Source organism: Neofelis nebulosa, chromosome 6 (assembly GCF_028018385.1).
Source record: "Neofelis nebulosa isolate mNeoNeb1 chromosome 6, mNeoNeb1.pri, whole genome shotgun sequence".
Lineage (NCBI taxonomy): Eukaryota > Metazoa > Chordata > Mammalia > Carnivora > Felidae > Neofelis > Neofelis nebulosa.
Genome location: NC_080787.1, coordinates 54124446 through 54134619, shown reverse-complemented (window position 1 = coordinate 54134619; position 10174 = coordinate 54124446). Strand labels below are relative to the sequence as shown.

At 44.6% G+C, this 10174-nt stretch overlaps 1 protein-coding gene across 2 annotated transcripts in view; it reads left to right on the top strand.

Moving 5' to 3' along the window:
* Positions 1 to 607: 607 nt before the first annotated feature.
* The window catches only part of GCM1 (glial cells missing transcription factor 1), a 50524-nt gene continuing 40957 nt past the window's right edge, over positions 608 to 10174 (top strand). The window contains exon 1 of one of the 2 annotated variants that reach the window (XM_058734266.1): positions 608 to 930. The gene's annotated coding sequence lies outside the window, so the exon portion shown is untranslated. Of the gene's footprint in view, positions 931 to 3017; positions 3384 to 10174 lie in introns of those variants that run through there. The other variant, XM_058734265.1, reaches the window with a different exon arrangement.

The following is a 10174-nucleotide window of genomic DNA, read 5'->3' as shown; positions in this document are numbered from 1 at the left end:
TAACAATTTCAAGGAGCCCTTTAAATGCAATTATCTTAGGTAGGAGGGGCAGTTCAGTCTAAATGGCCCTGACCTCTGCACCCTCCTATTCCATTTGATTATGTGCCTGCCTATTGTTTTTGCTGTCTAACACAAGTAAGGCTGGGAGCAATGAGGAAGAAAGACAGCTAGGGGCTCTCCAGGCCCACTAAAGTGTCCTATCTATCCTTTTTCACATTGCATTATTAATACAATAACAATGCTTACTTAGTTATCTGCAGCATATGATTTTTTTAAATGCATAATACTACTACTGCTGGATTGATGTTTCTTGTATTTAATTATTAACTAGTAGAGATTCTGCAGTTTTAATGAGAACTAATGGTAACATATAAAACTGTCTTCCTCCCCTCTCCCTACAAATCTTAGGGCCAATTCCAGCCATACCCACGTATTGGAGGGGGTGAGTGTACCTTTGGGCACAGCAGGGGAGTCTGTTTACCACTCCCCAGACTCCCTCCTCCAAAGCTTCTGATGCAAATCTGAGACTCCAGAGCGGAAGTGGGAGGAGCTTGAGTTTGGGGTTGGTAGTAGCTTTTCTACTGGTTTGGTCCTGAATTTCTCTTCTAGGTAAGATAATCTAGATCTGGACTGTGGCGTTTGGTTCTCCTGAAAGCAAAAGACATCGTGTGCTCTAAACAGTCTTTAGATTTTCTAAAACAAAGAGAGGTTCTCTGAGATCATCTGCCACTGGTGTAGCCTAGGGAATGTGATCTGTTCAAATTATTTAGGTAACATTTTTTTCCCTGTATTTTTTCTGTCTCCCTTCATTCTATGTTTTTTATTCTCCAGCATTTCCCTTTGCCCCAGATCTCCCATCAGGCCTCATCCAGTTCACCTCGAGTCTCTTCAACTACAACATCATCAAGGAAGCCTTTAAACCTGAAAAAAGTAAGTGGTTTGTTATATGTTTACTTCTTTATGTATTTTTTTAAAGAATCCTACCTATTTAAATAATTTGAAGTTAATGTTATTTAAAGGTGTGAATTATTTTAGGGACAAATGGAATTATAATTATGAGCAAAGGTCCACTCCTAACTTTTCCTTTGCTCTTATTTTGGGAAGTCCTGCCTTGGTTTGCAGAAATTTGCTTTCCTTGTGGACTCCAAGAGCGCATCTTGGGTGTGAGTGAAACTGGCATTCTCCTGACCCTCACGAATAGGAACAGGTAGCCACGCTGGAGAGCTGGAAACAACAAATACAATGTGTGGGGTGAAAAAAAAAAACTGAAGTTCTCAATTTCACTTTCGAACAATAACTTGTGATTTGTGCAGGCTACTTAAACTTTTTGAACATTGGTATCCAGACAGGTCATTAAAAGACAAACTGAGGTATAACCGTTGTTTTTTGTTTTTTTTTTAAATTTTTTTTTTAACGTTTATTTATTTTTGAGACAGAGAGAGACAGAGCATGAACGGGGGAGGGTCATAGAGAGAGAGGGAGACACAGAATCCGAAACAGGCTCCAGGCTCTGAGCTGTCGGCACAGAGCCCGACGCGGGGCTGGAACTCACGAACTGCGAGATCATGACCTGAGCCGAAGTGGGATGCTTAACCGACTGAGCCACTCAGGCGCCCCTATACTACCGTTTTGAAGTCAGTGAGCAAAAATCGATTCCATTCGGGCAGCCCTACCCCGGAAGTGCTTCGGAGCCCTCTGCTGACCTGAGGCAGGGGAAAGACTTGGGTGAAGCCCGGAAAGGAAATTATTTGATTGGCTACCGCTTAAGGCCTAACTGGCTGTGATTGATTATCTTTAGGTTTTGATTTCTTAACCTTGAGGCACTACAGGCTTAGGTTTTGGTTTTCTTAGGAAAGCCACCAACGTGTGAGGGCCATTTCGGTCTAATGGCCTCTTTGCTCAGTTAACAAGGTAAACTGGAGATAGCACGTAACTCTTAAGGCTATTGAAAAATTGAGTAAAAACGTGAAGGTGAAATCATGTAGTAAGTAGACATTCAATTCGTTCGACATGTATTTGTTGTGTGTTGGTTTCAGGCTTGGAATGAAATACTTGAAGAGAACAAAACAGACCAAAATGTATTGTTTCGTGCAGTTAACGTTCTAGTACATTGCAGAATAAGTAGGTACCTAGGAAAATAAGTCAGAAGTTGTGTTTTGTTTTTTTTTTAAGTCTGTTTATTTTGAGAGAGCGCATGGGGGAGGGGCAGAGAGCCAGAATCCCAAGAGGGCTCTGCGCTGTCAGGGCAGAGCCCAACGTGGGGCTGGAACCCACCCACCATGAGATCATGACCTGAGGGGAAACCAAGAATCGGTTGTTAACCGTATGACTCATCCAGGCACCCCAATATGTCAGAAGTTAATAAAGCAATGTCAGACAGTAGAGCAGGGTCTGAGGGGTAAGGAGGTCAGTCAAGGTAAGTCACACTGAGAAGGTGACATCTGAGCAGACTTGAGGGTGACAGAGGTTTACCAGGCTGCTAGTAGGGAAAGGAAAAGCATTGCAGATAGAGGGAATAGCCAGCACAAAAGCCCCAAGGGGAGCAGCCTTTTCTTGTCCCAGAAGCAGTGAGCAGGCTGGTGTATTGCGCTGAGTTAGGGACAGATGGGATGGGGTCAGAGAGGTGAGGGGTCGGGAGGCAGCGCGCTAGATCAAGTAGAGCTTTGGAGGCCATTAATCCGCTTTGGCTTTTGCTCAGTGAAATGGGGAGCCACTGGAGGGCTTGATAGGACTTCCCTTTAAAAACGCAAGGGCGGAAGGAGGGAGCGCTGCCAGGGGAGTTTGCTTTAATCTCGGTGAGATTAAAGTGAGGGGAGGTAAGGTGAGAAATGGTGAGCTGCTGGACAAATTGTAAAGGTAGAGCCAACGGACTCTCCTGACGGATTCTAGGTGGCACAGAAGGGAAGAGCGGTCAAAGCGATTGCAAGGATTGAGGCCTGGAAGGAAGGGCGGGCTTGCCTGTCACCGGAAGCGGGAACACAGGCCGCGGATGGAGAGGATGGAGAGGAACGTGGGTGTCAGCCCCGGGCTGACGCGGGGACTGCCAAGTTGATGTTGCTGTCTGTTAGAAGCTGGCCTGGCCAGGCCGGTGGGCAGCTGGGTAATGAAGCTCGGACCTCAGGACGGGGTTCAGGGCTGGGGGTGTGCATTTGGAAACATTAGCGTAAGAGCCTGCAGGAGCCTGCGCGCCAGAGAGCAGGGGTAGGGACAGAGGTCCTGGGGCCTCTGGTGATAAGGGGAGAAGAGGAACAAGGAAAAGAGATAATGAGGAAGCGCTCAGGAGGTGGGAAAAAAATCTAGAGGGTGTGGTGTCTCTGAAGCCTAGTGAAAAGGAGCTTTGGGGCCACGAGAGTGATCCACTGTGTCCTGCTGCCCCCCACCAGGTAAGATGGGGTGAGAACTGGCCCCTGGTGCAGCCTCACCGTGGCCGTGGGACCGAGGTGCGTGGGGTGAGGTCTTCGGGGGGTGAAGGGCGAAGTATAAGTGAGACGTGGGGAAGAAGGCGCGTGGCCCTCAGGTGCAGATAATTGGGGATTTTTGCTGTAAATGAGAGCAGTTAATTAGTAGGGGCAGAAGGAGGCCAGAAAGAAGTATTTTTTGGTTTGATCTTTCTGTTTTTTGGGAGGTTTTTTGGTTTTGTTTTTAAGATTGGAGAAACGACAGCTTTTTGGTATGCTCATGGGAGTGATTTAGCAGACTGGGAAAAATTGATGAGGCAGGGTTGGGTGGAATTAGCAGGGCAATATTCCTGAGTAGGGAAGAGGGATGGGATTAGGTGGCTTTGGATTGGAGCACAGATAGATGAGGGGTCAGCAAACTTTTCTACAAAGGGCCAGACAAGTAAATATTTTAGTATGTGCGGATATACAATCTCTGTTGCAACTATTCGGCTGTGTTGCAGAGCCGATATACACGATATACAAATGAATGGGCATGGCCATGTTCCAGTCAGACTTCATTTAGGCTCACTGAAATTTTAATCTCAGATGGTTTTCACATGTTGCAAGATGGATTCTTGTGATTCCCCACCCCCACCCCAATTATTTAAAAACCAGCAACCATCCTTAGCTGGCATGATGTACTGAATGGCCCCCAGGCCACGGTTTGCTGACTCCCAATCTAGGTGACAGACAGGAAAGTTAACACAGATGGATACAAATAAACTGGGATATAAGTGGGGTGAGGAGAATCTGGGAATTCTCCTGAGTGCTTCGATCTTCTGTTTGGTAGGGCCCTGAGAAAGAGGAGAAAGTACAGAGTTTTGAGGAGAGGAAGAAAGGGCAAAAATACAGAGTGTGACTTCACCAGGAACCTAGTAAGTAGAATGATTCTCCATGCAGCATGAAGGCCCCCTTTGAGGTTTGTAGTCATGAATCTGAGGGGAGATCTGTTCAGTGGGATTGTGTTTTTCTCCAGCCACAGTCGGCCACACAGGTGGGGACACAGAGGTGTCAGAAAGTTGGGCTTTCACAGCTGTGGTTTTGCCAAGGGAGTTTCAAGGCAGGAGGCCTAAGAAGTTGAGTTTATACAGGAGAGTGATAGTGTAGCAGGATTCTCGCACAGAGAGTCGTGACACCGAGACTTTTCTTTCCAGGAAGCAACTTTATTCCTGCCGGCACCGCTCATTTGGGTTTGCACCGAAGAACGGAGCCCCGAATGCCACGTGGCATAGTTTTTTACATATTTTCCACTTCTTTGTCTCCCATATATGATTACATACAAACATGTAGTCTGACTAAGTGGTCTCATGTTACAAGGTTGTGAGGGATGTCACGTATGTGTATAACCAGGTTGCCTTGAGGTTTTTGTTTTTGTTTTTCTTCCTTTCCTTAGGGAGGGGACCCTACCATGATAGTCGTAGGGTTGTGAGGTCTAGCTAATAAACCAACAGGATGCCCAGTTACATTTGAATTTCAGCTAAACAACACATAATGTTTTAGTATAAGTATGTTGCATGATTAAGAGGGAGGAAGAACATGAAGCAGTCAAGGCAGTGTTATGTGTTGGGGCATCAATGGATTGGAGGTTCTAGTCTGGGGGAAGAATGTTGGAGAGGGCCACCAGGAAGCCAGGAGGTAGAATCGAATGCTTGACCTTGAGATTATGAGCAGTTGCAGCTACTGGTGACAAGGTTTAAGGTTTAGGGTTCAGCCGTAGGGATGAGCGAGTAACATTGGGTAGAGGACAAGATCCTTGGTAAGGAATTCACGGAACTCACCCTTCTTCAGAGGGATCATATGCATAGGTAGCGTATTGATAATGCTGGAAGAGGGCTGGAATAATTGCATGCTTCCCTTGTATCCAGCACCATGTCAGGACGTGAGATAAAGATGAATCAGTGTTCGAGTCTAGGTTGACACAGAAAGGCCATTTAGAACTAGGTCAGGGAGGTCCTTGACTGTTAGGCTAAGAAATTTAGGAGCATTAGTTCAATATCCCTCCCCTCCCCTATGACAAGAAATAATAAAATCAGCACAACTCATCCATTTGACCTACCTGAATATGATAGGTTTTATTTTTATTTTTAAATTTTTTTAAGATTCTATTTTTAAGTAATCTCTACACCCAACAAGGGGCTCGAACTCACAACCCCAAGATCAGGAGTTGCATGCCAGACACCCAGAGAGGTTTTAAATATGGACTCTAAACATTATGTTACAATATTACATAAACTGGGGTTGGGTAAATTGCAGTTGGTTCTTTTTAAGCTTTCATAATCTTCTGGTTACTTCTAAAATGAAAGTAATTTAGAAAAGAGTTTAAGGATTTTGTTTTGTTTTGTTTTTTGACTGGAACAAGTGAGTAAAATCATACTGAACAGAAAGAGGAAGCCCTTGCGCCCTTAAAATTTGCACCGACCTGTGGCCAGCCCCTCCAGGTTGACCTAAGGAGGGGTTGACCTAAGGAGGGAGCCAGCATGGGCGGGGTCTGTGACCTGAACCGAGGTGTCAGGTCAGACCTTTGAGAAGAAGGAGGGGTAAGCTAACATTTTTTTGCTAATTAATGTCTCTGTACTGCTTCAGTATGCACTCACTGCCCCCCGCCCACCAAATAGTAGGTACAAGTTGTAACTGTCATTTGGAAACAAACTAGAAGTCAAGGAAGACATAAAGGGGCCTTTAGAGGTGCCGAGTTCTCAAACTACAGTCCGCGTTCTGCAAGATGTTGGCTACGATGTGCGGCCGCTGCTTAAGGAGAAGTAAGCTTCACCTTGTTGTCCAGTCAGAAATGGAAAATTACTGGCTTATTTGCACAGTATTGATAGACTAAGTTCAGGAGGAAACTGCTGCTTCAGTAGAAAAGCAGCAAACCAGCAGCACTTGCAGAGACCGTTACTGGGGCCTAGAAGGGATGCCCAAGCCTTAAGTGAACGGGAACAGGTGATGCTTAAAAACCCCCAACCTAAGTCCAGAGACTAAGGCACAGAAAGCAGAGAAGGAGTTTGTGCAGAGCGCATCCTCAGTCCTAGCACAGCTCTTGGCACTGATGGATCAGTAAATACCTGTTGAGTGAATGAATGAATACAGAATAGTGAAAGAAATTCTCTGGAATTTCCTAGGTCATATCTTTTTTAAGTTTATTTATTTGGAGAGAAAGAGAGAGAGACAGAGAGACACGACAAGCGGGGGAGGGGCAAAGAGAGAGGGGAGAGAGAAAATCCCAAGCAGGCTCTGCATTGGCAGGGCTGGAATCCACGAACCCAGAGATCATGACCTAGGCCGAAACCAAGAGTCTGATGCTTAATGGACTGAGCCAGCCAGGTGCCCCTCCTAAGTTGTTTTTGACTATTAACCAGATATGTGGCCTTGGGCAAGTTAATTCGCATCCCTGAGCCTCAATTTCCTCATCTGAATGATGAGACTAATTCTGGTCAACACCTCCACACCTTTTGCAAAGATCAAATGAGATAGCACTTCACAGTTAAAAGTTGTGACTGTTGCTGTTGCCCTTAGGAAAAGACCTAGGGAGCAGTCATTGGTGGGAGCAGGTTTTTAGAAATAACTTGAGAATTAAAGGGGGGGGGGGGTCTTTAACATTTTTGGAAACTCTGGAACCTAGGAGAGAATTTTCCAAGTAAAGTTAAAAAAGTCATTTGCTTTCCACTACATGTCGACTCCTGTGGAAGACAGTTTTGTATGTGTTACCTGGAAACAAATCCCTGGAGATTTCAGGTCACATCCTGAAAAAATGTAACAATGTGCAAACAGCAGCAGGTAAACAGTGGAATAAGGACTTCAAACCAGACTATCAGATGTCAAAACCCATATTATTGGGGCACCTGGCTGGCTCTGTCAGTAGAGAATGAAACTCTTGATCTTGGGATTGTGAGTTTGAGCCCCACATTGGGTGCAGAGTTCACTTAAAAATAAAAAAAAAAATTAAAAAAATAAACCATATTATTTCTACTCCACCAACATTTAGGCTCAAGTATCTTAGAATGGTAAAGGTGACTTTAGTCCAGCCCTCAGTACAGCCCACATCTCAGCAATAGTGACTTCTAAATTGGGGACCATAATTAGATCTCTTAAGACAGTCTTGTTCATTTTGAATGGTGCTAATTATTAAAAGATTCTTTCCAAAAAAGTGAAATTAGTCTCTATCAATTTGCCCCACCTTGGCACTGGCTCTGGCCTCTGGAGCTGCCCCGGGGGAAATCCAGGCCTGCCTGTAGGACATGGGGCCACGTCCTTATGATTGCCCTGTGATCGTCCTTATGATCGTTGTGTTGCCATTCCACACAGCCGTGCACACAGTGGACACTCAGTGCTTGCTGCATCAGACCTATCCTTGCCTTTTCTCACAACAACTTCTGACAGATGAAACAGCTCCCGTTTCAGTCACCCCAAGATGATTGTGTGCTGGTAGTGCATCATGTGAGATGCCGGCTCCAAGCCACAAGAACCCTTATGGGAAGATAAAGTTATGCTCTCCTCGATTCATTTAGTCATGAAGCATTTATTGAGGGGCTTCTGGGTGGCTCAGTAGGTTGGGTGTCTGGCTCTTGGTTTTGGTTCAGGTCATGATTTCATGGTTCATGGGTTCGAGCTCCACGTCAGGCTCCGAGCTGGTGGTGCAGAGTCTGGTTGGGACTCTCTCTCTCTGGCCCTCCTCTCTCTCTCTCTCTCTCTCTCTCTCTCTCAAAATAAATAAATAAACTTTAAAAAAAAAAAAGGAAGCATTTATTGAGCACCTACTATGTACCAGGTGCTATTGTAAGTATTGGGAACATGTCACCGAACAAAATCGACACCTGCCCTTGTGGAACTTTTCTCTTGTGAGCAAATAGAGAATGCTTTTAGAAAGTGATAGGTACTAGGGGAAGACATTGAAGCAGGTAAGAGGAATTGGAAGTGTCAGAATGAGAAGTGTGCTGGTTTCAATTTAAGTGGGATGGCCACGTAAGGGAAGACAAGGAGGTGAAAAAGGCATCTGTGAGGTTGTCAGGGGAAAGAGGAGGAAGAGCAAAGGGAATGGGCTGTGCAAAAGTCCTGAGGTGAAGCCTGCCCAGCGGGCAGGAGCTGAATGAGCCAGGTGAGGGGGAGCAGGAGGCCCCAACAAGAGATGTGGGCTCGAGCTGTACCATCCAGCACGGTGGCCTCTAACCATGTGTAGCCCCTGAGCTCTTGAAATGTGCCTGGTCCAAACTGAGATGTGCTGTATGATTAAAGGGCGTGCCACACGTCAAAGACATTGAATGAAAATGAGAGTGTAAAATTTCTCAATTTTTATATGGTGTCCATGTTGAAATAATGATGTCTTAGAGATACCACACTAAATAAAATGTACTATTAAAATTGGGGCACCTAGGCGGCTCAGTCAGTTAAGCATCCCACTCTTGATCTCAGCTCAGGTCATGATCTCACTGTTCATGACTTGAACAGTGCCCTGACTTGGGCTCTGAACTGACAGCATGGAGCCTGCTTGGGATCCTCTGTCTCCCTCCCAGCAGGGGTTGGGGCAGGGGAGGGGCAGAGAGAGAGAGGGAGATAGAGGATCCCAAGCAGGCTGTATGCTGACAGCAGAGAGCTCCGTTTGGGGCCCGAACTCACAAACAGTGAAATCATGACCTGAGCGGGAAGTCCGACACTTAACCAACAGAGCCACCCAGATGCCCCTTAAAAAACTTGGAAAAATATATACTACTAAAATTCATTTCACCTGTTTCCTTTTACTTTTTTATTATGACTACTTGAAAATTTAAAATGCCACATGTGGCACCTATTTTATATATATATTTAATATATTATAGATATATATATATATATTATATATTTTATAATATAGATTACATTTATAGATTATATATTTTCTATATATTATAATATATTATATTATATATATATATAATTATATATATATTATATATATATATTTTTTTTTTTAATATTTATTTATTTTGAGAGAGAATCCCAAGCAGGCTCCACGCTCAGCTCGTAACCCGACATGGGGCTTGATCTCATGACAATGAGATCCTGACCTGGGCTGAAATCAAGAATCGTGCTCAACCGACTGAGCCACCCAGGCACCCTTCTCCTATCATATTTCTTCTATTAGACAGTGCTGGTCTAGAGTCCTATATACCTTTCTAAGGACCTTGCTTTTATTCTGATTAAAATGGAGAGACCATGGAGAGTTTAGAGCAGAGGAAAGACATGATCTGGCCTTTTATAAAAGGATTAGTCTGGCTGCTATATTGAGATGAAATTGCAGAAACTCACATGTGGAACCAGGGACACCAGTCAGGAGGCTGTGCACTAATTCTGGGAGGGATGATGGTGGCTTAGCCCAGAGTGGAATCTGGATATAAGTGAAGGTAGAGCCTGTAGGATTTCCTGCAGGAATAGTCATGGGATATGAGAAAAAGGAAGGAGTCAAAGATGTCTGAAGATTTTGGTCTGAGAAACTGGAAGAACAGACTGCCATTAACTGAGATAGAAAGACCATGGACAGAACAGTGGAATATCAGGACATCAATTTGGGTGTCAATTGAATGGTCATGTGGATAATGAGTAGTCAATTGGATGTGTAAAGTATGGTGCTCTGGGAAGAAGTCTGAGCTCGAAGTGTATATTTGGGAACAGTAACATCTAAATGGTATTTAAAGTTAGGAGGCTAGAGGAGCTCACCAAGGGAGTGGGATTATGTTTAGAAAAAGAAGTCCAAGGACAGAGTT